Source organism: Astatotilapia calliptera, chromosome 17, assembly GCF_900246225.1.
Source record: "Astatotilapia calliptera chromosome 17, fAstCal1.2, whole genome shotgun sequence".
Lineage (NCBI taxonomy): Eukaryota > Metazoa > Chordata > Actinopteri > Cichliformes > Cichlidae > Astatotilapia > Astatotilapia calliptera.
The window spans coordinates 8,018,294-8,033,151 of NC_039318.1; the positions used below are offsets into that span (position 1 = coordinate 8,018,294).

The 14,858-nt window shown below is 39.2% G+C and overlaps 1 protein-coding gene across 2 annotated transcripts in view; it reads right to left on the bottom strand.

Annotated features, from left to right (window-relative positions):
* Positions 1–14,858, bottom strand: part of LOC113008657 (BMP/retinoic acid-inducible neural-specific protein 3-like) — a 75,891-nt gene that overhangs the window by 58,843 nt on the left and 2,190 nt on the right. The gene's annotated exons all lie outside the window — the stretch shown is intronic.

Below are 14,858 nucleotides of genomic sequence, written 5' to 3' on the forward strand. Positions count from 1 at the left end.
ATACTGTTTTGTCTAATTATGGAATAATGATGAAACATTTTATACACAAACACTAAATACTAAAAACAATTAGAATAAAATTATGACAAACTTAAAAAGATGAATGACATTAAAAAAACAAGGAAATTATTTCCCTGTTGTTTTTCTTCCCACCTTCGGATTGTCTAAAAAAGGCAAAATACCCAGGCAGTAATAAAAGAAATGAGCTGCCGTGCTGATGTGTATCATTACTGTGTTATTAAAATTATTGCTAGTGACACTGCACCAGCTGCTGGACGCTAGTAGGGATATTTTCCAATATTGTGCACCCTTGAAATCGAGAGTTCTCATTACATACTTTTAAAGGCATTTAGCTGTATAATGTATTCAGTTAGGTAGACTTGTTCAAGTTGGATACCCTTTAGTCAAAACATGGCTTTAAATATAATGTTAACCAAAGTGAGTTCAGATTTTTGCACCAGTTTTACTCTTCTCTTTCTTTTCTCTTTTTTCCAGGACCATCAACAAAGGACCAAGTGAGGGCACATCTTCCCCTCCATCAGTTAGGCTTTAAAAATCCTATCATTCCACTGAGTTAACTAATGATGTGGCGTGACATGAAAACATTCTCTTGGTTATACCAAAAAACCACACTTTCTAATGAGGAGGACAAATGATTCACCAGAGGAAAGAGCAGAAGGAGAAAATAAACCCCTCACAAAAATCATGTAAGTCGACTGCAATGAGTTGACAGTTTTTTCTGATTTTAGACAATTTCTACAATAGTTTTCAAAAAAAAACCTTGCAGAATCCATGCAAAGCTGTGCATATAGCATCTCAGCTCGTTACCAAGACACTTTCTGTTGTTATTTCCTTTAATTTGACGCTTGTCTGTACTTTTGTTTTGTGGCTTCTCAGAGACAGCTGTCACTTCTAGCACACAAACAGGCCTAAAAGCAGAGCTGTAACCCATACTGGCAATCCTCATTTTCGCAGCCTTCATCAGAAAACAACCAATTGCTGTCTTTTTTTTTTCTCGGTTTTCTTCTAAAAGAATGTGTTATGGCCTTAGTGCCGAATGTTGTGCTTTGTTTCGCTCGTTCTGTCTCCTGTGTCTCAGGTACCGCCTTTCCCCCGTGGAGCAGGTAATTGCGCACGGCTGTCTCCATTCGGCCGTCGGGGACAGAGTACAAAGGCTGGGAGAAAAGGTGCAGCGTGGTGCCTGTGGACTCATTCTGTGGAATCGTGTTGCGCTTACACCTTAGGAGAGTCTTTAGCTTACTTTTTTGTTCAGCTTTTATCCCAGTTCATTGCTTGTTTTGGTGGAAGCTACTTTTCTTTTCCCTTTTAAAAATTAGTAACTTGTGATGAATGGTTAATTTCATCACTCACGTTTCAACTTCCCTGATTATTTATGCCCAGAAAACTTTTAAACTTTTAAAATTTGTCAGAAAACCTGACAGCAGAATGAAACAAATATTTGTATAGCTTTAAAAGAGCGGCCTACCTTTTTGTTTGAAAATCAAAGCATTTATTAACGGCAGTAATAAAACATTGTGTTAGAACAGTTTGGGCAGAGCATGAAAAAATTACCTTCGGCTCATTTTAAAGTTTCACAGCAAACAGCTGAATAGTAATAACCGGTGTTGGTCAAGTTACTTGAAAAAAGTAATCAGTAACTAATTACTGATTACTTCCCCCCACCTTCCCCCCACCTGGTGCAGGTGTGCTGAAGCGGTCAGTGGAAGAATCCGCGGGTTTCTCTGTGAATTTCCCATTACGTCGTAGCGCACTCGGTGCTTGCTTGGAAGTTTAGGGGGTTTACCGTTAATTACCATTTTTGCAATAGTAATCCCTTACTCCCTTACTCGTTACTTGAAAAAAGTAATCAGATTACAGTAACGCGTTACTGCCCATCTCTGGTAATAACCAACAGTGAATCCCACTCAGGGCGGCTGCATCGTAATGGATTGCACCCACTCAAGCAATTGCTTATCGTTCCTCCACAGCACGTTTCAGAAGAATCCCATAGGATGCTCAAAATTATGCACTGAGTCTATTTTTGTAGGAAGTCATTTGAAGCTGCACAGAGCTTGTGAGGAGGTCAGGAAGTCAAGCACGGGAATGGCATAAAGCATCCGATCAAATTCTAAAATAGCAGATGCTGAGCAGAGAAAAAGCTCCACTTCTTAAAAGCTGTTAGTTTGATTTGAAGCCACGTAGGACAGAAAAGACACAGTAACGCAAATGTGCACCTTGTGTACTTCTGGAGTCACTAATACATTGATGCCATGTCAGTTTGCATTTACAGTCCACAAATGTGCATATGTGTGCATGCATGCGCGTGAAGGTGTGTCTGTGTGTTCTTGTTGCTCTGATTCCTTGAGAAGTCCCTAAAAGAACCAGAGAACAATATTTGAAAAAATGGTCACGTCCTTGACGTAAATGTATCTGACTAAACTTATTACTTGCTTTTATTACCAAAGAAAAACCATTTTTACAGCTCTACACAATTTTAAATGAACAATTTGGATAAAATAGGCACTGTCAGTTTCATTTTTCATGTTCCCTTTTTAGCAAGGCTTTAACACTTAAAGTTTTCTTGGAAGAAAGAGGAAGCATTCATTTTAACTTTTAATTTTTTAAAGACCAGTTTTGAGAAACTGTGAAATACTGCATATTGTAAGAAGCAAAAGCTTTCCCAAATAGGCAGCTGCCATTAATGATTTGTGGCTTCCATGAATACAACTACACCTCTGATAATAGAAAGCAAGGGCAGCTCGAGAGAGCAAGATCATGACTGGCAGCAGGGTTTGCTGATATGGAAGCTGCTTATCCCTTTTGTGCTGCAGTTTGTCATAACATTGTTGACAAGGGACTACATGTCTCTCTCTCTCTCTCCCTCTCGCTCTCTCTCTCACACACAAAGACACACACACACAAAATGCGGACTCACACAGGAATGTCTGGACTCACACTGTCTACATAATGAGGTATGCACATACTGTTAATAGGCCAATACACTGTGTATACACACTTAACCTCACAAATTCATACACAAATAAATCAAAGAGCTCGTTGAAGAGCGACCAGCTACAGTAAATCCTGCTCTTTGTGACAGTTTTGTCCACAGCATGCACGCAGCAGCTTTTACAAAGTATGACATACTGTAGCTCTGCACAATACATCTTCAGAACACAAGATTCAAACCCAAAACAAGTTGCACATTCTGTTTTCTGGTCCCTTCTTTACTGTGCAAGTAAAAACCTTTTTTAACAGCTAATTCTGTTACAGCACGAACATCAGCCCGCTTGACAGGCAAGCTGGAAGCAATCGAAGCTGGGGACTACAAACAATTAACAGTAACAGCCTGATTAAAAACATCATCAATTTTAAATATATTATCAAAGTCTTTCCATGTGGCACTGTCAACCCAACAGTTATTTCTGGGTTTCCATGACAATCGTGTAGATCAGACAAGATTCAAAGCCAGTCAAGCCATCAAAGTCAGTATTTATAACAGGCAGCAAAGACATTTTTTCCCTTCTTGTAACTGCTCATAACCATAATTTTCTTACAGTTTTAAAGGTTTATTAGTCACATTCTTACAGTGACAGGTCCATATTTAGAACTTAAGAGAGGACACGTAAAATTCTGCAAAATCACAAATTAAATGTCATTTTTTATTCTAAATAGCATCCGACTGAGTTTTAATGTCACTGACTGCAATCATTACATCTGAATCTTACAATACAGTGCCCTGAAAAAGTTTGATTTTTGGCGTATTTATCACATTTACATCATCAAAAAAATAAATAAAAATACGCAAAGACAACCAAATAAATACAAAATGCAATAATTTATTAAGGTGAAAAAGCTATCCAATCCAAAAAGTAACTGCCCCCCAAACCTAATAACTGGTTATGGCATCCTTGGTAGCAAGAAGTGCAATCAAGCGTTTTTGAGACCTGAGAATGAGCCTTTCACATCAGTGTGGAGGAATTTTGGCCCACTGCTTTGCAGAGTCATATACAGTCATATTGGAGGGGTTTTGACCATGAACGGCCTGTTAAAGGTCATGCAAAATAATCTTAATCTGATAAGTCTTTGTCTAAGTCATTGTCCTGCTGCATAACCCTGACATACTGACACAAACTGATGACCAAAAATTCTCTTTTTTTGGTAGGGAGCAGAATTAATGAATCTATTACAATACTGCCACCATTTTTGACTGTTGGTATGATGTATTTTTTATGTAACACTGTATTAGTTTTAAGCCAGATATAATGGTCCTTAAACCTTCCAAAAAACTTGTCAATTGTATTATGTCAGTCCACGGAATATTTTCCCAAAATTCATCAAATGTGAGACAAGCCTTTGTGTTCTTTTGATCAGCAGTGGTTTTCACCTTCAAGCTCTGCATATATGCCCACTCTCTTTCTAAATCATGAACACTGACCTTACCCAACCATGATGTCTTGCTTTTTAAAATCTTTTAATCTTTTTCACTTTGTCACACAGGTTCAATCTAAGTGATTTGTTAATTCAAGGTGTCTGGCAGTATTCATCTGAAGAACATGAACACCCATGCTCTTTCCAAAAATGTGGTTAATTCGTGATGTAACAAGGGGGAAAATTGCTTTTTCACATAGATCTGGTAGGTTTGGAAAGATCTTATAACTTAAATGAAATTGTCTTTTCAAACTGCAGTGTGAGTTTGGTTCTTACTTGGGTCATTTTTGTCTAAAATTTGTGTGACGATTTGAAACCTAAGTGTGACAAATATGCTAACAAATTAACAAATCACGAAGGGGAAAATACTTTTTCACACCACTGTACGTCACCCAGGAGACCCTTGGGTAATTTTGCCATGATGACTGTCTGTCAGATTCCCCTTTTTCTAATTTAAAAAAATATCCAAGATGGCTGAGGAGACTGAAAACCGTAAATAGCTACAGATACTTGTGTATTCACCTGAATGACAGAAAGGACTGGAGGACTGACATTGATGCTGTGTAGGAGAAGGAGATGAGGAGTGTTTGTAAAGCTCAGATACTGCACTGTGTAAAGTAAGATCTTAGAAATCTTCGACAAAACAGTGTTAATGAGTAGCAGCAGCAATGCCAGATATGTCAGCTAGATCAGCAAACTAGCTGGAACCATTCTGGGCCAAAATCTGGAGGCGCGTGAGTCAGTGAGGGACATGAGGTCACTTAACAAAACTGCTCTCCATCACGGACAATCCATCACACTTCCTTCCTTCCACTCTACAGGGCCAGCAGGGATCATTCTCCCTTAGACTTAAACCAAATTAATCAATTACCATAAAGAATGGTTCAGGAAATCATTCCTATAATTCTCTATGAAACTGTACAATAGGTCTCCTTTTTTATGGCAGGTGAACAAACCTGTCAGGAGAAGATTAGAACTTTTTCTTCACATTTTTTGATTAATTAATTTATTATTTATGTATTGCTCTATCTCCACAGTACAGTGGTCCCTCGCTATAACGCGGCTCACCCTTCAAGGCTTCACTGTTTTGCAGATTTTTTGTGCAATTTTGCATGCTTTTTTTTTTCTTACAGCGCATTGTGTTCTGCGTCCTGATTGGCTGTAGACCACTGTCAATCAATCTGCCATGTCTCCTGTCAGATTTACGTAAATCTTCGATCGATAGCAATGTGACTCTGAAGTGCTGTACTCTATGTAAGTTTTCTCCCCGACAAACACAACAATGTCAACGAAAAGTTTTACGCCGTCAAAGGCAACCGTGGGTTCCTTTGGTTTTATTCTGTAATACTGGACGTATTTTTCTACGCAGGTTTGAACTTTGAGAGTGTTTAAACAAGAGAGAAAAGTGTGAAAATGTTCATGCCTCTCTGAGAAAAGTGTATAAAGTGTGTAGTGAGGTGTTTTACAGCCTTAAAACATCTATAATAATTGTAAAAAATAACATTGGCTACTTTACGGATTTCACCTATTGCGGGTTATTTTTAGAATATAACTCCCGCGATAAACGAGGAACCACTGTATATGAGATTTTGCTGCCTTCACGGCCATATAACACTTTTACTATTGCTAATATTACAATTCTATCTATTGAGTTATCTGTGCAACTTAGCATAAGGATGGTGTGTGCATCCTGACAGCAACTTCAGCAACTGTTTTCTTCTACACCGGTCAGCTGATATACATGAATTCCAAGTGTATGCAGTGGACTTCCCTGATCTTGGCAGATCAATGAACTGAAGTGAAATGAATTGACTGTGTTGGTGCTTTTAAGTACTTTAATCACAAAATGAAAATCATTTACCCTGCTTACTAAATCTGTAGTTCATAGTTTGTATCTAAGCACACGAGGAGAGAGACATGGCTTTAGTTTAAAATTCTAACTTTGAATATTAAAAAAAATATTTTAAAAAAGTTTAGGTTTAATTAACTAAAACTAATCTTTAAAATTAAATTTAGGAGTGAAAAAAGTCTAAAACTAGGCTTAAGCCACATCTGGAAACGTTGTGCATGTGCTGAGGTATGACATTAGTTGGACATTTAGGAAAACTGACTTTTCTGCTTTCAATCTAATAGTTTGTTTTTCCTAATACGAAAGTCTAGCTCACTGTTAGGAGGCCCAATAGTGCCTACGGTATGTTCAAGCAGGTTTATAAATCGTAAATTAGTGTTCAAAGCAATTCATAAGTTTTGGCCTCAAATACTAATACAGAGACATTTTCATAAAACCTGTTTCCATAGACTTCTAACCAATAAATCTCTGTTCTGTCCTTTATAACTCCCCAATCCCACACTTGTCAGAAGCCATAAGCTCTAGTTGAAGGAAGTACTTGTCACTATCATTGCCACTGGTGATTAAGAAGGGGGTGCTCCACCTCTTTCCTGAGGATGTATTCGAAACTGAAGGATAATGAACATACTTCAATTCACCGGAATGAATAGAGGAAAAATGGAAGGAAATTTGAAGAACATGAACACCCGTTATCTCCCTGGATATGTCCTGTAATGGTTTTAAAATAAAGAAAGAAAAATAAAATGCAATGAAGTCAAATAAAATATACAAAAAAGAAACTACTCCATACAATAATATATTGATTATAAACAAACAAGACCCTTGCAGTTAGGAGCCTCTGCGCGTAAATGCATTCTGCGCTCACCAGCACAAGGTCAGATTTGATTAGGCTGTGTATGTCAGGCAAGCGGAGAGGCAGAAGAGAAGCACAGGAATGTGTTCTGAATTTAAAGAAATGGCAACATAAATGAAGCATGAAATGAACCAACTGTATTCATTCAGTTTTTGTTTTTTTTATATCTAGAAGACATAACAGGCAAAAGCTTGGATTTTTTAATGTCCTGAAATTGCTCGAAATTATCTGTCGCTGTGATTTCATGACATCGAATGTCTTTGTTAGCAAAGTGCAATGATAGAGTATTGGTTTGGGTGTATGAAACACATTACATCAAACCTGAGTGCTTCTAATTTTGGTCGGTCCTGCAATCCTAAAGGACAAAAATAGGTTATAGAAAAATGACGCATTTGAACACTTTCTCACTTCGCACCAGTTTTTAACATGATACTGCAACTACTAATCATTTCTTTCTGATCTGCATGATGGCCCTGATCCCCCTAAAAAGGGAACTGGGCTCATGCTGTAAAGAAACCAAGGCTGAACTTCCACCTTTGACCTACACATCAGGGTTATCATTTTGCATGGCTAATAGGGATACGTGGAAAATACACTTTTTCTGTTTAGAATAATATTTAACAGTCCACTCTTTTGTTGGGGAGAAAAATACATATTACCACATAAACTTACTCAATGTCCTCCAATCTGTAAACAAAGACAGTGGTTATATTGCCCCAAGCATCAGTAACTAAGTACAGCACATTATTTTATACCTGTCAAAGCATCAAGTTCAACTTTTGACATTTATTTTTTTTACACAGTAACGTTCAATTCTAATTTGCAAACAATAAGTTTTAAATTTATACATCTAACTGAAAAACTGAATAAAAAGTTCTATAATTATCAAAATTGAAAACGTAGTTTAAAGCAGGTTAATTCATTGTGGATGCTCTATGAAATGTAAAAGCGAGTAAACATGCTTAAATGTAGAAATGAATCAACAGCATCAGTAAACAAGCTGACTACATTCCACAGACGATGGGTTTTATATGGTTATTGAAATGAAGTGTTGGCTTCTGATGGCTGACAAGCTGACACAACTGAGCCAAGAGTGCAAACTTCCACCAAGGCAGCTCACTCTCTGGGCTAGTGGGAGTATCCCCCCACAGAGGGACAAAAGGACCCCCTGATGATCCTCTAATCGCCTGAGCCAAGGTGTGAAACTGGGTGTGGGTCCCAATCAGCCAGAGTTTCGGGTGAGCTCATTGTGAAACCTGGCCCCACCTTATCAAGCGAATTCCTGAGGTCAGATGGCCCAGGATGTGAGTGGGCGTTAAGGCGTCTGGGAAGGGATCTCAAAACTGGATTATAGATGGCAGAGAGTTGGTGTCGTAAACCACCGCCTCTGTTCAAAGATGGTCGCTCACAGTGGACATAGATGGCTTCTTTCACTCCTCTTGCAAACCATCTGTCCTCTCTGTCCAAAATGTGAACATTGGCATCCTCGAAAGAGTGTCCTTTATCCTTAAGATGCAGATGGACTGCTGAGTTTTGTCCTGTGGAGGTGGCTCTTCTGTGTTGTGCCATGCGCTTGTGAAGTGGCTGTTTGGTCTCTCCAATGTAGAGGTCTGGGCATTCCTCGCTGCACTGTACAGCATACACCACATTGTTAAGTCTGTGTTTTGGCGTTTTGTCTTTTGGGTGAACCAGTTTTTGTCTGAGCGTGTTGCTGGGTCTGAAGTGCACTGGGATGTCGTGCTTGGAGAAAACCCTCCTGAGTTTTTCTAATACACCGGCTACATAGGGGATGACAATGTTGTTGCGTCTGTCCTTCTTATCCTCCCTCGCTGGTGTCTGATCTTCTTTTCTGTGCCTCTTTGCTGACTTTAAGAACGCCCATTTAGGATAGCCGCACGTTTTGAGTGCTTCCTTTACATGTGTGTGTTCCTTCTTTTTTCCTTCAGGGTTAGAGGGAACATGTTCTGCCCGGTGGTGTAGGGTCCTAATTACTCCAAGTTTGTGTTCCAAAGGGTGATGGGAGTCAAAGAGGAGGTACTGGTCCGTGTGTGTGGGCTTCCAGTAAACTTCGATGTTGAGGTTGCCGTTCTCTTCAATGTGCACAGCGCAGTCCAGGAAAGGCAAACAGTTGTCCTTTGTGTCTTCCCTGGTGAACTTGATGTTTTTATCCACAGCGCTAATGTGCGCAGTGAAGGATTCCACTTCTTGTGTTTCGATATTGACCCAGGTGTCGTCTACATATCTGTACCAGTGGCTGGGTACTCTTCTTTTGAAAGAGCCAAGAGCCTCCCTTTCCACTTCCTCCATGTGAAGGTTGGCTACAATAGGTGACATGGGGGAGCCCATGGCACAGCCATGTTTTTGTCTGTAGAAGCCTTCGTTGTATTTGAAATATGTAGTGGTGAGGCAGAGGTCTAACAGTGTGCAGATCTGATCGGGTGTGAAGTTGGCCCTGTCCTCCAAGGACAAGATATGCTCAGAGGTTCTTACTCTGGCAGATTCTAAATCTTGATGCCGTTTCGTTTCATAGCAGATTCCACCATGCAGAGTATGAAGCCCACAAAAGGGGAAGCATTTTAATGCCTTATCACTGATCAGGGGAAAATGACCAGACTCAAATAACCACTCAATACAACTACGGTATATAGAAGAGAATCTGTGAACATACAACACACCCAACCTTTAAATAGGATAACAGCAGCAGAAGACTCTGGGTGCCACCCTTCTCAGCTAAGAACAAGAAACTGAGGCTACAATTCACACAAGCTCACCAAAACTGGACAACAGCAGAATGAAAAGACATGGTTTGGGCTGAAGAATCTCGATTTCTACTGCAAAACTGGAATGGGTGTGCATAGAGATATTAGTTTCTGGAAAAGTTATTGCGCTTTCTATGATTATAGGATATTTGGTTCTATGGATGAGTCATTAAACATTATTAAGATTTCTAACTGATTGCAGAACATACAGACTGATAGATCAATCAAAAGAGCAAATATGATTAAAAGACATAGTGCTTGGATATGGACTGCCGTATGAGTCAGTAACAGAAAAGAAAGCAGTAATAGATTCATAACAGTCCTTTTGTCCTCTGTAAGAGCTTTTTTATTTCCTCCAGTCTTTTTGGAGATGTCCCCAATAAGCACCTACATTCCAGGCAAAGGGAAATTGTTTATGCTTCCTTTTAATTCTTAAGGTCGAACTTCTTCAAGATGATGGATTAGAAATGGGTTTTGTTAAAGTGGGCATTATGGAGAGTCCCTTAAAATGCAGTTCTGACATTATGCATCCCGGTTCTTCATAGATTTTTAGTCCTGATATACGACCTGTGGAATGTAAGTTGCCCTAATGCACATTTTGATACTTTTATATTAACGTGTGATGCAATTTAAAGCTACATGTGTCACTGTTCTGACAACTGATCTGTGTTTTACCTTTCAAAAGGAATCCAGGGTCACATCTGACATCTTGTCTTTATAAAAGAGAAGGTCTTAAGTTTGAAGACCTGGGTGACAGCTGATCAAAGGGTGCTCTGGAGCTGGCTGTCTCACTTTTGGTTGTAATTTGCATGTTCACTGTTTCTGATGTGCAACAGTGAACATAAATCATATAGCAGCTGGTCTATATTTTCTTCATAGAATTCCAGAGTCTGTGCAGTGTTGTGTGTGTGTGAGGGGGTAAAAATTTTTGAAGCATTGGCATCTAACCCTCAAAAATTAAAAAACAAAAAACAAAAACGGTTTGATAAATGGACAGCAGATACCTTGCAATAAATCATTATAGAAATGTTACAGCGTGTCTGAAAAACTGTCTTGTTTATTTATTGAGTTGATTAAGTCCTAAAACTACTTGTTGAATTATTTTGCATTTAAATGTACTTTGAACATTGCACACAACCATCTAGACTTTTAATGTATCTCCATTTTGAAGTGTATTGAGGTGACTGTGCATGTTCTTGATATGACATTTACAGTATTTGTGACTGTCATGCTAGCTGTTGTGAACATTTCTCTTACAAAGTTTAACAGTATAACTTAAACAAACACATAACAGCACCAGAACAGATGCATATGTCTGATTTTGCCTGAAATGGTAAAAAGAAAACCCAAAAACCAAACATCTGAGACCGTTAGCAAGATAGCTAGCTACAAAGCCACTTTCTATCCTTTTTCTACTGGCAGAAAAAATTGTGATGGTCTCTTTTCCATTGCAGAGTCAAGATGGTTACCACTGAGGGTTCGAGGGGTACAGAATTTAATATTTAAGTTTCTCACTGCCATCTGGTTCCTTGCAGCAGACTTCATCCGGCTGTATTTGACAGTGTGAAAACACTTACATACTAAAAATAGAAAGGGTAATTATCAAAGTATATGGAGACACAGCATTTACTACGGTACACTCTTCCACATCTTTGTTATAAAGTTAAATTGGTTACTTCCTGAATGCAAGCATAAAAAACTGTTAATTTGACTAATTAAATAGTAATTCTTGCCATCTAACGTGCCCTCACATTGTATGGAAACAAGATTTTCTTAAAAAAATGGCAACTTGACAATTTAGTCTTTATCAGAGGCTTTAGGAGAGTTTTTGTTTGTTTGTTTGTTTTTTTGTTTGTTTTAAATTAGATAATCTTCTCAGGAGCACTGATAGTATTTAATGGCATTGTTTACTATGTATCATGATGCATTGCACTGTGATATTACATTGCTTTGCTCTTTCTTCCTTTTGTTCTTCTGTTTTGTTCTCTTCTGTTCATTGCTTTTCCATTGCAGTTGTAAACCCATTTATTCCGTCCCATTTCATAATCTCTTTTAAATGTGCTTTCCCATCTAAAACATTCAGAACACAATAGCAAAGTCATAAACACGACAATAGGCTAAGTCAAATGACAGGTATTGTGAACATCATGCCTTGGCAGCCTATCCTCTCCACAAACATGTCTGCATATAATTGAAACACTAATCACTCCATAATTACAAGAGACGACTCCTTATATCAAATGAAGTCAGTGTAATAGCTACTAGGCTGACAGGAGAAAAGAGAGGAGAAAACACAGGAGATGAGGCGTGATATAAAAGTTATGGCCCATGAAGAAGAAGAAGGGAGGAGGTGACATTTTGACTAATATGCTACTGTCTGTGGATATGGCTCGACTGCACTCAAGAAATCATGGCGCAAGAGCTTCTCACATGTGCAGAGATGATTTCTCAACACCGAGAGCTGCTCAATAATTAATCTGAAGCATACTTTTGTTAATTTTACAGCCTCCCCTCCAGCAATGATGCACATGTATTCAGCAACTGCACAGAAATATCTTAAAATCTCATCTCGCACTATCAGTGTGAACAAGGAGCAGTGAAAAGAAATGCTGTTTATTGCTTCACTTGCTTTTCAAATAAACCAAGATGTACAAGCCGGACAAGGAAAGTTGGAATCATCCAACTACCATCAGTAATAAAATAAAAGCCACAAAGCTGTTGCGAGATTTGCGACGCACGCCGGGAGAAGAGAAAGAGCGAGTGAATAAACGGGCATTTTAAAACCCCCATTATGCCTGACATAACAGGTGTATTTTTTTCTCCAATCACATTGCAAGTAATATCGTTAAGTGCCTCTATGCCTGTTTTTCACTGCTTTTGAATTCACTGAATCCATTATATTATTGCGTTTGATCAGACCTTGAAAAGAGAGAACTTCTTTCTTTCACTCAGAGGATTTGCAGTCTGAAAATCACATTTGTTACAATGTTTCACATTTACACTGCTGCGACATAAAGCTGTAAATCTCCAAGCTTTTTAATCTGCTTTTTAATGCACTCCTGGCAGGCGATGGGGAAAAAAGGAAAAGAAAAACCTTACAACTTTTACTCGGAATAATACTCAACTAAATTGTTCATTTTTGGAGGAAAAACAAAAAAAGGATATAATTGGAAAAGACTACAAGCTGTTCTGGTGCAATGACCTGCCGGCAGGGGGGGATAAAGCTGTGTTTCCTCTCTTCTCTCTCTCTTACTCTCGCTCTCTCCTTTTGTACTCCATCTCCTACAGCCCTCTCCCTCATTCCCTGACTCCCTCTCCCCTGCCCCCTGACGGGAAAGGCCAACTGAGCTCTGGAGAATATTTATGAGCAAGGGAGAGCAATTGGTTTGAGATCATTCGACAAGGGAGGAAGAAAAGGAGTAAGGGAGGTAGGGAGAGGGGGCAGGAAAAAAAAAAGAACTTGACAGAGACATGGAGATAAAGGAAGAGACGGGGTTTACATTTTAATGTTTAAATTTAACCTCCCTCATACCCGGTGAATACTGAGACTGAGTTCATATTGCTATGTCTCATCTGTCTTTAGGTGTGCATGCCAGTATTGTACATATACTTTATACTTAGGAGGTGTGGAATCCACACAAGCACTAAGGAAAGCTCTCCAAATTGAGGCCAGCTTCAGTTTGGGACTGACACACAGTGTTGGTGCTTCAAGAGGCAATAAAGGGACTTTTACTGACCCATAATAGTGTCTGCAAGGAGCGGGACGCTGTTGTCGGTCAATACGAAAGATTATTTTTGCCTAGATTTTTCTTTTTTTAAATAAAAAAGATTTAAAATTCACGAGTCTTTTATGAGCCACGCAACCCAAACAAACAGCACATCCCACTGCAGTTTGAAGGCACTTCTGATCTCTTCATTCCTCAGCATCCTCAGCTGCTCAGTGAAGGATGACAGTGCCAGGAGTGCAAGATATTTAAAGCTTCGAAAGAGTTGTGCTTTTTTCTTTTTCAGCTCAGGAAACTAAATGACAATGCAGGAACTCTATTCAACATGGTGATATTTCACCTTTTTCACTTGAGTTTCTATTAGATTTCTGCTCTAATTAGGTATCGTACTGTTCTAGAGCAAAACTGAAAAGGCCATTGTAGCCTGAGGGGAAAAGACGGTTATAGACCTGTCAAGTTTGCATTATCAGATATTCAATTGATGGTCAAAAAAAAGTCATACTGTCTGTAAGAAAATGTTGTTTAGAAGTTGGCCAAAAATCTGAGCGCATGTTTTAGCTGTGTGCAAATGTTAGATTTGCAGCACTTGGGTTGGGTGCAGAAAGGGCAGGAGGGCACAAGAGCAAGCAAGGAGAAAAGCAGATATGAAGACGTCCTGAGAAATGGAAAGACGATGCCAACAGAGAGGCAGTGAAGGAGGAAATGATGGATGTTGGGGAGCCAGCAGCGCTACATTCTCTGTCTTTGCCTGGCATTGTCGCCCCTGTCAGCTGCTAAATGCCAGTGTCAGTCAAACCTCTGTTCAGCTGGCAACAGCTCCTCTGCCACACGGCTGAGGACAGCCCGGCATTACTCTCATCTATGACTATCAAAGCACTTACCTGGCACACACCGGCGCAAATACAGACACTCAAGTAAGCACACCTAGTTGCACTCTCACATATCGTGGAGCATCTTCAGCCATTGTTGTTGGAACATCAGTTTTTCACAAAAGATGTGTAGTCAAGAATGCGCTTTAAAAAAAAATTGTTTACGTTTACGTACATCAAAAACAAGGATTTTTTTTATTCCAACCTCCAGAGGACATTCACACCCTGAAGTCAAAACAGGAATGCTCACACAGTCTACTTTGGATGGTGATTTATAGACTGCATAAGATGATACAGCCATCAAACAAACATACACCAGACTTTGCCCTTTCAGTCTGTGCTAAGTCACGCTGACTGAACCCACAGCCTAAC